We start from the raw sequence: 14,150 nt of genomic DNA, 5'->3' as shown, positions 1-14,150 counted from the left end.
CTCAGTATATATACTCTCCTATGAAATTTGTTATTAACAACCAAACCCAGTTCAAAAGTAATACCTGTGTGCATAACTACAATACTAGGAGAAAGGATGATCTTCACTATTTAAGATTAAATCTAACTTTTGCACAGAAAGGGGTGAATTATACTGCCACTAAAGTCTTTGGCCACTTACCAAATAGTATCAAAAGTGTGACAGATAACCAACAAGTATTTAAGAAGAAATCAAAAGAATTACTGAATGACAACTCCTACTCCATAGAGGAATTTTTAGATATAAATTAAGAAAAAAACAAATTATTAAAAAAGAAATTAACTTAATTATATTGTTAAATTAACTTAATTGTGTCATGTATTGGAAAATTTGACTCGTATATCGTATTCATCATCCGTAGAACTAGTATTAATCTAACCTTTTTCCACAATAGCATTGTCTACACTGTTTCGGTCTTTTATTGCGAATGTAATGCAAGTATTTGGAAGGAGGGTGAGCGCGAACACTGCCAACACCGTCATCCATCATTGAGCTTACAATTCTTCAACTTTTCACAGTAAAAGTAAAGGAAACAATCCGAAAGTGTAATACAAATATGTTCTGCAATAAATGATACACTTATGTCTGATTAGAGATCGAAAAATGAAATAAATATTTGGGTATTTATTTCCAAATATGTGATGAGTTCAGAATGGTTGGTGAGGAAGGCATTTTACAGGACAGCGTTAATTTCTAAAAAATTCACCTTTTTGGATTTCCAGCACGCTGTATTAATAACAGGACAGCGACTTGAGTTAATATGTTTTATGTACAAAACAGCCAAAGTTGCAAAATTTAGCTACTTTTGTTTAAATGATAATAGGTTTCACGTATCAGAACCCTTTCTCAAATCATCCAAAGGAAAAGGTGTACTCCGTAACAGTACGCAAACCACGTTAATATTGTAGATGACAGTGTGTTCAAGCCAATAGTCAAGTTTGGAGGGACCATTCATTGGCAGGACAACTGTTTTACGTATGCTCGCTGCCAACCCTAAGTGCGTATTTTTCTGTGAGTATTAACTACGGAAAATTTTAATTAATATCGATATGATTGTTTTCAAATTTCGTTGAAATAAGGATCGTTTAAGCAGTTGCCAGACAGCTTGCCGCGCATGCGCAGAACTGAAATCGCATATAAGCAGCGCCTACTCCTGCCTCCCCCCCCTCCCCCCCCTTAAACCATGGACCTTGCCGTTGGTGGGGAGGCTTGCGTGCCTCAGCGATACAGATGGCCGAACCGTAGGTGCAACCACAACGGAGGGGTATTTGTTGAGGGGCCAGACCAACGTGTGGTTCCTGAAGAGGGGCAGCAGCCTTTTCAGTAGTTGCAGGGGCAACAGTCGGATGATTGACTGATCTGCCCTTGCAACATTAACCAAAACGGCCTTGCTGTGCTGGTACTGTGAACGGCTGAAAGCAAGGGGAAACTACAGCCGTAACTTTTCCCGATGACATGCAGCTTTACTGTATGATTAAATGATGATGGCGTCCTCTTGGGTCAAATATTCCGGAGGTAAAATAGTCCCCCATTCGGATCTCCGGGCGGGGACTACTCAAGAGGATGTCGTTATCAAGAGAAAGAAAACTGGCGTTCTACGGATCGGAGCGTGGAATGTCAGATCCCTTAATCAGGCAGGTAGACTAGAAAATTTAAAAAGGGAAATGGATAGGTTAAAGTTAGATATAGTGGGGATTAGTGAAGTTCGGTGGCAGGAGGAACAAGACTTCTGGTCAGGTGACTACAGGGTTATAAACACAAAATCAATTAGGGGTAATGCAGGAGTAGGTTTAATAATGAATAGCAAAATAGGAATGCGGCTAAGCTACTACAAACAGCATAGTGAACGCAATATTGTGGCCAAGATAGATACGAAGCCCACACCTACTACAGTAGTACAAGTTTATATGCCAACTAGCTCTGCAGATGACGAAGAAATTGAAGAAATTTACGATGAAATAAAAGAAATTATTCAGATGGTGAATGGAGACGAAAATTTAATAGTCATGGGTGACTGGAATTGGAGTGTAGGAAAAGGGAGAGAAGGAAAAATAGTAGGTGAATATGGACTGGCACTAAGAAATGAAAGAGGAAGCCGCCTGGTAGAATTTTGCACAGAGCACGACTTAATCATAGCTAACACTTGGTTTAAGAATCGTGAAAGAAGGTTGTATACATGGAAGAACCCTGGAGATACTAAAAGGTACCAGATAGATTATATAATGGTAAGACAGAGATTTAGTAACCAGGTTTTAAATTGTAAGACATTTCCAGGGGCAGACGTGGACTCTGACCTCAATCCATTGGTTATGACCTGTAGATTAAGACTGAAGAAACTGCAAAAAGGTGGGAATTTAAGAAGGTGGGACCTGGATAAACTGAAAGAACCAGAGGTTGTACAGAGTTTCAGGGAGAGCATAAGGGAGCAATTGACAGGAATGGGGGAAAGAAATACAGTAGAAGAAGAATGGGTAGCTTTGAGGGATGAAGTAGTTAAGGCAGCAGAGGATCAAGTAGGTAAAAAGACGAGGGCTAGTAGAAATCCTTGGGTAACAGCAGAAATATTGAATTTAATTGATGAAAGGAGAAAATATAAAAATGCAGTAAATGAAGCAGGCAAAAAGGAATACAAACGTCTCAAAAATGAGATAGACAGGAAGTGCAAAATGGCTAAGCAGGGATGGCTAGAGGACAAATGTAAGGATGTAGAAGCTAATCTCACTAGGGGTGAGATAGATACTGCCTACAGGAAAATTAAAGAGACCTTTGGAGAGAAGAGAACCACGTGTATGAATATCAAGAGCTCAGATGGCAACCCAGTTCTAAGCAAAGAAGGGAAGGCAGAAAGGTGGAAGGAGTATATAGAAGGTTTATACAAGGGCGATGTACTTGAGGACAATATTATGGAAATGGAAGAGGATGTAGATGAAGACGAAATGGGAGATACGATACTGCGTGAAGAGTTTGACAGATCACTGAAAGACCTGAGTCGAAACAAGGCCCCCGGAGTAGACAACATTCCATTAGAACTACTGACGGCCTTGGGAGAGCCAGTCCTGACAAAACTCTACCATCTGGTGAGCAAGATGTATGAGACAGGCGAAATACCCTCAGACTTCAAGAAGAATATAATAATTCCAATCTCAAAGAAAGCAGGTGCTGACAGATGTGAAAATTACCGAACTATCAGTTTAATAAGTCACAGCTGCAAAATACTAACGCGAATTCTTTACAGACGAATGGAAAAACTGGTAGATGCGGACCTCGGGGAGGATCAGTTTGGATTCCGTAGAAATGTTGGAACACGTGAGGCAATACTGACCTTACGACGTATCTTAGAAGAAAGATTAAGAAAAGGCAAACCTACGTTTCTAGCATTTGTAGACTTAGAGAAAGCTTTTGACAATGTTGACTGGAATACTCTTTTTCAAATTCTTAAGGTGGCAGGGGTAAAATACAGGGAGCGAAAGGCTATTTACAATTTGTACAGAAGCCAGATGGCGGTCATAAGAGTCGAGGGGCATGAAAGGGAGGCAGTGGTTGGGAAAGGAGTGAGACAGGGTTGTAGCCTCTCCCCGATGTTGTTCAATCTGTATATTGAGCAAGCAGTAGAGGAATCAAAAGAAAAATTTGGAGTAGGTATTAAAATTCATGGAGAAGAAGTAAAAACTTTGAGGTTCGCCAATGACATTGTAATTCTGTCAGAGACAGCAAAGGACTTGGAAGAGCAGTTGAACGAAATGGACAGTGCCTTGAAAGGAGGATATAAGATGAACATCAACAAAAGCAAAGCGAGGATAATAGAATGTAGTCAAATTAAATCGGGTGATGATGAGGGAATTAGATTAGGAAATGAGACACTTAAAGTAGTAAAGATTTTTGCTATTTAGGAAGTAAAATGGCTGATAATGGTCGAAGTAGAGAGGATATAAAATGTAGACTGGCAGTGGCAAGGAAAGCGTTTCTGAAGAAGAGAAATTTGTTAACATCGAATATAGATTAATGTATCAGGAAGTCGTTTCTGAAAGTATTTGTTTGGAGTGTAGCCATGTATGGAAGTGAAACATGGACGATAACTAGTTTGGACAAGAAGAGAATAGAAGCTTTCGAAATGTGGTGCTACAGAAGAATACTGAAGATAAGGTGGATAGATCACGTAACTAACGAGGAGGTATTGAATAGAATTGGGGAGAAGTGTGTGGCACAACTTGACCAGAAGAAGGGATCGGTTGGTAGGACATGTTTTGAGGCATCAAGGGATCACAAATTTAGCATTGGAGGGCAGTGTGGAGGGTAAAAATCGTAGAGGGAGACCGAGAGATGAGTACACTAAGCAGATTCAGAGGGATGTAGGTTGCAGTAGGTACTGGGTGATGACGAAGCTTGCACAGGATAGAGTAGCATGGAGGGCTGCATCAAACCAGTGTCAGGACTGAAGACAACAACAACAACAACACTCCTGCTTCTGGATACATGGAGTGTGGCTGTATGGTGTATAAACGTGAGAGAAAGCAAGTCAGCATCCACCCGGAAATTATTTTTCTCACGCTGCAAAGCTGCCAGATCCACGGATGCGCATAGCAGTCTGAGTTGGGGTGGGGGTACATTTCACTTGACTCGTGTTTTGTTTGTGACACGTTTTTGAATCGTTCAGAAGCTATTGCAGTTCCCGCGTTCGGATATTTCACTTTTACATTTCGTTGCTAATTGTAAGGTAAGCATGTCAGATGTTATGTCTGTTTTCACCCACTTTGTGCAGATCTTGGTAAGAACAGCTGAAAATGTAGTACATAAATGAGTCTTACTACCAATTGTATATGTGTGTCAAAAAAGATACTAAGTTAAAAGAAAGTATTTTTTTATTAACAGACTGTGTTACTGATGTAAAATGGAATTTAAAACTCAAAACGTGTTGTGAAACATATTATAAACTTTGTTTCCAAGCAACGTCTGAGTGAACATAAAAAAATTAAGAAAATGAAATTTTGTCTTATTTTTAACCTAAGTTAAATACCTTTTGTAAATGTTTATAAGTACTTTGTTACTTAGGAATACTTAAAAAATGACCTTCAAGCCTTCTTGGTGATATTCATACAGAAAAATCTCTTGAGGATGCAGCCAAGACAATTTATTTATTAAGAATAGCATTGCAAAGGCAATCATTTTTCTTTACATTATAAGTTTTTCTTCTAAGTTTCATTATTATTATTCCATAAGTAATTTCAGCCTTTTAACATAAACATTTAAGTCGATGAAAAAAATTATCGAGTGTCAAAAACTGATTGCGGACCTGAAAAAAGGGAAATTCTGCATATTTTTTAATCTGCTGTATACATAATTGATAAATTATTTTTTCCCAGTATTTAAAATACATGTATCACTCCACACCATTCTGGCCAAGCGCAGCAACAGTATACAAATGTTAAAAGTTTAAATAATAGTCTCTGTTGCAGATAGTTTATTGATGACACGTTTCACGCTCCTAGCGGATCTTCAGATCATCCTTGAGCAGCGGAGACCGGCTTTTGTGGTCTCCACGGATCAAGAACGATATGATGAACTGGAAACATGTTATCAATAAAATATCTGCAGCATACTGTTATTTTCATTTTTACCTTTGGTGTTAGTTTTAAAATAATTATTCGAGTCGAAAATTTTTGTTAAAATAATTTTTCTCTACACTTGTATCATGTTTGGCCCACCCTATCTTAGGAATAGTTCCATTTTCAACATAGCATTGAAAAATGGTTACATATGACAAAAATAGCTAATTGATCACAGAAAAAGCTTGCCAGAAAATAACACTGACAAATAACACCGAAAAGTGCAAAAAAAAAAAAAACCACCGATTTTTGCTATAAAATAACACCGATTTTGCCTGTCCCTAGTAATAAGCCCCCCATGAACCATGGACCTTGCCATTGATGGGGAGGCTTGCATGCCTCAGCGATACAGATGGCCGTACCGTAGGTGCAACCACAATGGAGGGGTATCTGTTGAGAGGCCAGACAAAGATGTAGTTCCTGAAGAGGGGCAGCAGCCTTTTCAGTAGTTGCAGGGGCAACAGTCTGGATGATTGACTGATCTGGCCTTGCAACATTAACCAAAATGGTCTTGCTGTGCTGGTACTGTGAACGGCTGAAAGCAAGGGGAAACTACAGCCGTAATTTTTCCCGAGGACATGGAGCTTTACTGTATGATTAAATGATGATGGCATCCTCTTGGGTCAAAAAATATTCCGGAGGTAAAATAGTCCCCCATTCGGATCTCCGGGCGGGGACTACTCAGGAGGACGTCGTTATCAGGAGAAAGAAAACTGGCATTCTCCGGATCGGAGCGTGGAAACTACAGCCGTAATTTTTCCCGAGGACATGGAGCTTTACTGTATGATTAAATGATGATGGCGTCCTCTTGGGTCAAATATTCCGGAGGTAAAATAGTCCCCCATTCGGATCTCCGGGCTGGGACTACCCAGGAGGACGTCGTTATCAGGAGAAAGAAAACTGGCATTCTACGGATCGGAGCGTGGAATGTCAGAGCCCTTAAATGGGCAGGTAGGTTAGAAATTTTAAAAAGGGAAATGGATAGGTTAAAGTTAGATATAGTGGGAATTAGTGAAGTTCAGTGGCAGGAGGAACAAGACTTCTGGTCAGGTGAATACAGGGTTATAAACACAAAATCAAATAGGTGTAAAGCAGGAGTAGGGTTTAATAATGAATAAAAAATAGGAGTACGGGTAAGCTACTACAAACAGCATAGTGAACGCATTATTGTGGCCAAGATCGACACAAAGCCCATGCCTACTACAGAAATACAAGTTTATATGCTACTAGCTCTGCAGATGATGAAGAAATTGAAGAAATGTATGATGAGATAAAAGAAAATTTTCAGGTAGTTAAGGGAGACGAAAATTTAACAGTCATGGGTGAAAAGGCAAACCTACGTTTCTAGCATTTGTAGACTTAGAGAAAGCTTTTGACAACGTTGAGTGGAATACTCACTTTCAAATTCTGAAGCTGACAGCAGTAAAATACAGGGAGCGAAAGGCTATTTACAATTTGTACAGAAACCAGATGGCAGTTATTAGAGTCGAGGGGCATGAAAGGGAAGCAGTGGTTGGGAAAGGAGTGAGACAGGGTTGTAGCCTATCCCAGATGTTATTCTATCTGTATATTGAGCAAGCAGTAAAGGAAACAAAAGAAAAATTCGGAGTAGGTATTAAAATTCATAGAGAAGAAGTAAAAACTTTGAGGTTCGCCGATGACATTGTAATTCTGTCAGAGACGGCAAAGGACTTGGAAGAGCAGTTGAACGGAATGGACAGTGTCTTGAAAGGAGGATATAAGATGAACATCAACTAAAGCAAAACGAGGGTAATGGAATGTAGTCAAATTAAATCGGGTGATGCTGAGGGAATTAGATTAGGAAATGAGACACTTAAAGTAGTAAAGGAGTTTTGCTATTTAGGAAGTAAAATAACTGATGATGGTCGAAGTAGAGAGGATATAAAATGTAGACTGGCAACGGCAAGGAAAGCGTTTCTGAAGAAGAGAAATTTGTTAACATCGAATATAGATTTATGTATCAGGAAGTCGTTTCTGAAAGTATTTGTTTGGAGTGTAGCCATGTATGGAAGTGAAACATGGATGATAACCAGTTTGGACAAGAAGAGAATAGAAGCTTTCGAAATGTGGTGCTACAGAAGAATACTGAAGATAAGGTGGATAGATCACGTAACTAATGAGGAGGTATTGAATAGGATTGGGGAGAAGAGAAGTTTGTGGCACAACTTGACTAGAAGAAGGGATCGGTTGGTAGGACATGTTTTGAGGCATCAAGGGATCACAAATTTAGCATTGGAGGGCAGCGTGGAGGGTAAAAATCGTAGAGACCAAGAGATGAATACACTAAGCAGATTCAGAAGGATGTATGTTGCAGTAGGTACTGAGAGATGAAGAAGCTTGCACAGGATAGAGTAGCATGGAGAGCTGCATCAAACCAGTGTCAGGACTGAAGACGACAACAACAACAACAACTAGTAATAAGATATCTAATACATAAGTAGCGCAAGCTGTCGCCTGTTCCAATCATAAATGTATGTCTGAGTGATGCTAAATGTTATTATTTTTACATAAAGAAAAGTATTATCTCCTCAATAACCTTCAAACTGCGTGCTTTACCCTTAATTTTTATATACGAATTAGTGAATTTACTCTTGGCACTTTCGTTGCTTAATGTCTGTGTTCAGTTTCAGAACTCAAATTAATTGTTAAATTCACTAATTTCATAAGATTGAATCTTAAATTGCTTGTGCACGAATGGAACTTCACAATAAAATTAAAACAGTGAGTAGCAGAAGGAATATGAATCAGAACAGTGGCATCTTTAAGTTTAGAAAATAGTAACAAGTTTTATTAACCCTTTTGTAACAACAACTTTCTGTAGAACCAGCTGATAAATCGTACACAAAAATGACAAACCAAATGGTGTTTGACAATCAAAGCGTACATTGGGGTGGAAGCTATACCAATTTTCCCCCGAATTAATCCCTTGTAACAACTAAATCTGACTTTGTTTACATGAATCCCCTGTGACGCCCAACTCAACACAAATGGAGTCAACTACGACCAAGTGCACCACAAACTATGGTTCACTTGAGAACAAAAAGCTGTGAATATCATTTAACAACCCTACGCCGTTTGCAGCAATACTTTACCCTTTCGCCTTGGTTCGGGAGGCAGCAGAAAACGTCGCTTGTGGGCTAGGAGCGGTGCGGTGCGCTGCGGCAGCGGTGTGTTCTGATACGTCCACGGAAACGTGCCAACTACGCGGTCTGGCGTTCTTATCATCAGAACGCGGGAAACTTTCCTATCGGAGCCCTGAAATCCCAGCAGATTTTAGTGTGAGTTGCACTCGTTCGCTGGTCTCGCCAAACCAATTTGACACACAGGCACGACGATGCATGCTGGAATTGTCAAACGTCACACGGCCGACTCGGGACGAATAACTACACCGTCGCACCGACAGGTTATCTCTGTCACAAGGTTCGACTGAAAAACTTTCTCTCGATCCGTAATTTACGTCCTTGGGGCACCGTATTTTAATATAATGTCTTCCGCGATGAATTTGGCTACCTCGGTTGCTTCGGCTGTTTTCACAGCTTTTGTAATGGCATATCGTGTCAGATAATCAGTGCAAACAATAATCCATCTATTGCCACTAGTAGACGTTGGAAATCACCCGAGGAGGTCAATCTCAACACGCTGGAAAGGCGTTTCGGCTGGTGGAATTGGTATGAGTCGGCCAGGTGGTTTCTGAGGAACTGCCTTTCTCCTCTGCTCTCTACAGTGCGACACATAGTGACGGACATTCCAAAATAAACCTGGCCAGAAAAATATCTTGCTGGTTCTATCGTAGGTCTTGATAAATCGTAAATGTCCAGCCTCAGGTGTGCAATGGAATTTCTGTAGAACATCTAAGCGCATGTGTTTAGGAATCACTGGTAGCCACCTCTTTCCAAACGGATGAAAGTTTTTCTTGCAAAGTAATCCATGAACTACCTTATATTGTCCTTTCACATCCTCTGACCGATTTAAGGGAAGTATAATTTGAGATATCTTGGCGTCCTTCTATTACTTAGCAGAGAGATCCTGGAGTGCAGCGAGACAGTCACTATCTTCATCAAAGTCTTGATGGTCTTGCAAGGGTTTCTTGATAGATAGTCGGTATCTTGGTGTTTTCTTCCATTTTTGTACGCTATGGTAATGTCATACTCTTAAAGATGTAGTGCCCACCTGGCCAGTCGTCCTGTTGGATACTTAACACCTGTCAGCCAACAATGTGAATGATGCTCTGTAACAACTGTGAATGGCCTTCCATAGAGATAAAGTCGAAACTTTCACATGGCCCAGATCACAGCAAGACATTCTCATTCTGTAGTTGAGTAGTTTCTGTCGGTTTTTGTAAGTGTCCTAGAAGCAAAGGCTATAACCTTCTCTTTTCCATCCGAAATTTGCAACTGAACAGCACCGATACGGACCCACTGGCATCTGTGTGCAGTTCTGTAGGTGCTCTCTCATCATACAGGCCAAATACAAGGTCAGTGATCAAAGCTTTTCGCAGCACATCGAAAGAATCTTGATGAGCACCACCCCAGATAAATTAAGCATCAGCTTTTAACAACTCTTGGAGTGGCTTGGCTTTGATACAAAAAGTCTTTGATAAAACGACGGTAGTAATAATATAATCCGAGGAAGCTTCTCACAAAAATGGCTCTGAGCACCTTGGGACTTAACTTCTGACGTCATCAGTCCCCTAGAACTTAGAACTACTTAAACCTAACTAACCTAAGGACATCACACACATCCATGCCCGAGGCAGTATTCGAATCTGCGACCGTAGTGGTCGCGCGGTTCCAGACTGTAGCGCCTAGAACCGCTCGGCCACACGGGCCAGCGAAGCTTCTCACATCTCTAATACTTTTACGAATAGGAAATTCCGTTATAGATCCCACCTTTTCTGGGTCTGGCGGCACACCTTCGTTTGACGCAAGGTGTCCAAGTATTTAGATTTATTTTGCTCCAAAGAGGCATTATGTTTCAGTCCGCCTAGTTGAAGACAATAAGAACGGCCCTCAGTCTTTTTATATGTGCATCAAATGCCTCTGAGAACACTATAGTGTCATCTAAATAACAAAGACATATCGTCTACTTCAGGTGACGTAGAAGATTATCCATAATCCATTCAAAAGTTGCTGGTGCATTACACAAACCGAACGGCAATACCTTAAACTTATACAAGCCCTCATGGTTGATGAAGCAATTTTCTCATGATCAGCCTCATCTACCTCAATTTGGCAGTATCTCGAGTATATGTCCATGGTTGAGAAAAACTTAGCCCCTTCAGACAATCTAGTGAATCGCCAATTCGTGGAAAAGGGTCAACGTCCTTTTAAGTTGTCTTATTAAGCTTCCTGTAATTAGCACAAAAGCGCCAACTGCCATCCTTCTTCCTGACGAGGACCACTGGTGACGACCATGGGCTCTGTGAAGGCTGAATGGTTATTCTTCATCATTTTCTCTACCTCGTCGCGAATTATTCGATGTTCCATTGCTGACACACAGTATGCTCTCTGGCTTATTGGTTGATGGTCTCCAGTGCTAATCCAGAGCTTCACCATCGATTTGTCTAATTTGCTCTTCACCGGTGGATTGAAGCATTCAGAAACTCGTGAAGAGAGGCAAGTAGCTTCTTCTGTTGTTCCTTAGTGAGATCTGGCGACAGTCGAGCTAGAATATTTTGTCTCGTAGTGGTAGCGCTAATTTCGCCTACAGACTCGGCATGGGAGGCTTCTATGACGCTCAGCTGTTCTTCAATTAACGGCTTAGCGTTTGATACGAACATGCGTTTGGGAAGAATCTACGGCTCTCGGCGACAGTTAACTATCCATAATTCACCGAATCCGTTCTTAAACAAGACGACAGAGGCTGAGATGACCAAGTTATTCTTCAGTGGTATGCTTCTCTTACATTCCACTACAAGATCCATGTGTTGATGCATGGGATGACACGTGACAGTTACCTTTCTAGCGTTGACTGCAGGAGTGATCACTTCATCCAGCACACATAGTCTCCACACACTCAGATGCGCGTCTTCCTGTCCACAGTATCTCATCTTGTCTAGCATAATCTTCGAGTGACCACAATCTGCAATTACCTAAGAAGCTTTCAAAAAGTCCTATCGCAGAATGACGTCATGACTACACTCTTGTAAGATGATGAATTCGAAGAGCAGCGCATGGCCACTTATACCCACACGAGTGGTACATCTTCCTGTAGGTTTTACATATTTCCCATTAGCCACCTTCATCAGAGATGTTTTGCTGTCGATAAATACGGTTTTCAGCAACTGGCGACAGTACTTCCCCGAAGTGACTGAATATGATGCTCCAGAGTCCACAAGAGCTTGGGCTGGCTGGCCATCCATGAGGATATCGACGTAGTTTCCTATCGTTTTTGTAGTGACCGACAGAGGAGGATTTTTCTCTTCGGCAGCCTCACTTCCAAGGAAGGTCGCATCCTTTAGTTTTCCGGTTGCGGTGGCTAGGCGATTGGCTGGAGACCTTGACCGGCGTGTTGGGGAACATCCTCTCCAGGGGCTAGCTTGCGGCGATGGTGACCTACGTCGTCCTGCACCCACATCTTCTTGTTCGTCTTCGTCGTCCTGGAGTTGGCGTCGGCCGAGATCGGTCTGCTGTCTTCTGGTGCGGGCGTCATCAAATATCCGCCGCCTTTGCCGACAATAGCGCACCGCATATCCCGGTCGTCCGCAGTGGAAATATACTGGTTGGTTATCCTGGGTCCTCCAGACGTCAGTCTTCCTAGGTGTTCAAACAGGTTCCTCATGCGGCATTGTAGGAACGTAACTCCGCTTAGGTCTCGACTTTTTCGCCGTTTTAAAGGGAAATGAAGGACGAGAGATTGGGTTCAATGTCTCTTCCACATCCTCCCTTTTGAAGCGTCTCGGGTTTTTACTCTCCGTGCAATCCAAGTGCTTTCTGAACTTCCTCTGTCACTATCTGACGATGAACACTTATTAAATCAGTTGCTTCCTCCATCACATACATTAATACGACGTTTGGAAGCCGTTAAAACTTCTTGCATGTAATTCTTTTTTGATGCATTGTCTCAATATACTTGCACCATTTTATGAAGTCGTCTGCTGTCTAAACCTCCTTCAGGAGTACGGCTTGATTCATGTCCTCAGCAACACCCTTCATTAGATTTGCAACCTTGTCGTCCTCCTTCATTCTAGGATCCACTATAAAACATATTGTAAGCATTAATCTATTCATCCATTCTTTCAATTGTAACTCTGAATAAAATAAATGCCACGCATACTCTAAATACCAGACTACACAATCAACTGTATTCTTTTGAGACCTGCTTAAATATGTCATAAAACTTCATTATTCCTTCTTGAGCAAAGTCAAATTTACTTTCATCTCCTATTGCTACTAATTAATTAACAGTCTATGGATCCAGCAATACCAGAATACCATAAAAAGAAAAATGTTTGCACTGTTCATGCTCTTCACTGCTTATACTCATCACAGTTAAAAATGAAATGAAAGACAAACTTTGCTTTTGTCATTATGTTTTTTCTGTCATTATACTGAGCTTTCACAAACAACCCACTTAACACTGCCAGTTTTATTATATTGTTCACATCTTACAGCACCACCAACATCATTACACTGAATTTCACAATTAAGTGCTGGTCAGAGGGTATCTGGAGCCTCTTCCAGACTGTTTCTCTACTGTACCATCGCAAATAGTCTATGGGAAAAATGAGCACTAAAATCTTTATGTGCAGGCTCTGATTTTAGATTTCATTACAATAGTCATTTCTCTCCAAGCAGGTGTGATTCAACAATATGTTGGCGCTCAGATTAGAAAGTTAGTGAGTGTGATTTTGCCAAAATAAAAATGCCTTTGTGTTAATGATTGCCATTCCAACTCACTTATCATATCCTTACACTCTCTCCTATTTGTTTTGCTACATTAACTGCTCTTTTTTTTAAAACTTTTTCATTGTCCTCTGTCACTTCTATCTGGTATAGATCACATATTAAACAGCAAACCCCCAGAAGAGGATGGAAAAAGGTAGAGTTGTCAGTCTCTGTGGCAGATTTCTTGCACCTTATAACGGTTTTATCAATAAAATTCGGCCTATTTAGTTGAACCAATCACCTTTAAATTAGTGTGGTTAATCATGTAACTGGAATTTAATAAAATTTTTTTAGTACTCATGTAGACACCATCACACTTTTTATTGTTTAGAGTTATCTGTCATTTTTTGCACTGTGTATATAGCGTATCTAAATCATTTTTTTATTCATTTTGGTCTTATGATCAATTTACAAGGTGATAAACAGTGGTATCATCTGCAAAGTGTCTGAGAACGCTGCTCAGTTCATCTCCTAAATTGTTTATATAGACTAGAAATAGTGAAGGGCCTGTAATGCTTCCTTTGGGAAAGTCAAATATAATTTGAGTTTCACTAGGTAATTTCTCATCAGTTACTACTAACCGTGACATATCTGACAGGAA

At 40.6% G+C, this 14,150-nt stretch overlaps 1 protein-coding gene across 1 annotated transcript in view; it reads right to left on the bottom strand.

The window, feature by feature from the left end:
- LOC126285354 (phenoloxidase 2-like) overlaps positions 1-8,833 on the bottom strand; it is a 92,521-nt gene extending 83,688 nt beyond the window's left edge. Inside the window, exon 1 of the mRNA XM_049984674.1 lies at positions 8,756-8,833. The gene's annotated coding sequence lies outside the window, so the exon portion shown is untranslated. The remainder of the gene's footprint in view (positions 1-8,755) is intronic.
- Positions 8,834-14,150: the final 5,317 nt, after the last annotated feature.

The sequence above is a fragment of the Schistocerca gregaria genome, chromosome 8, assembly GCF_023897955.1.
Source record: "Schistocerca gregaria isolate iqSchGreg1 chromosome 8, iqSchGreg1.2, whole genome shotgun sequence".
Taxonomy (NCBI): Eukaryota; Metazoa; Arthropoda; class Insecta; order Orthoptera; family Acrididae; genus Schistocerca; species Schistocerca gregaria.
This window is presented reverse-complemented; position numbering and strand designations above follow the sequence as displayed.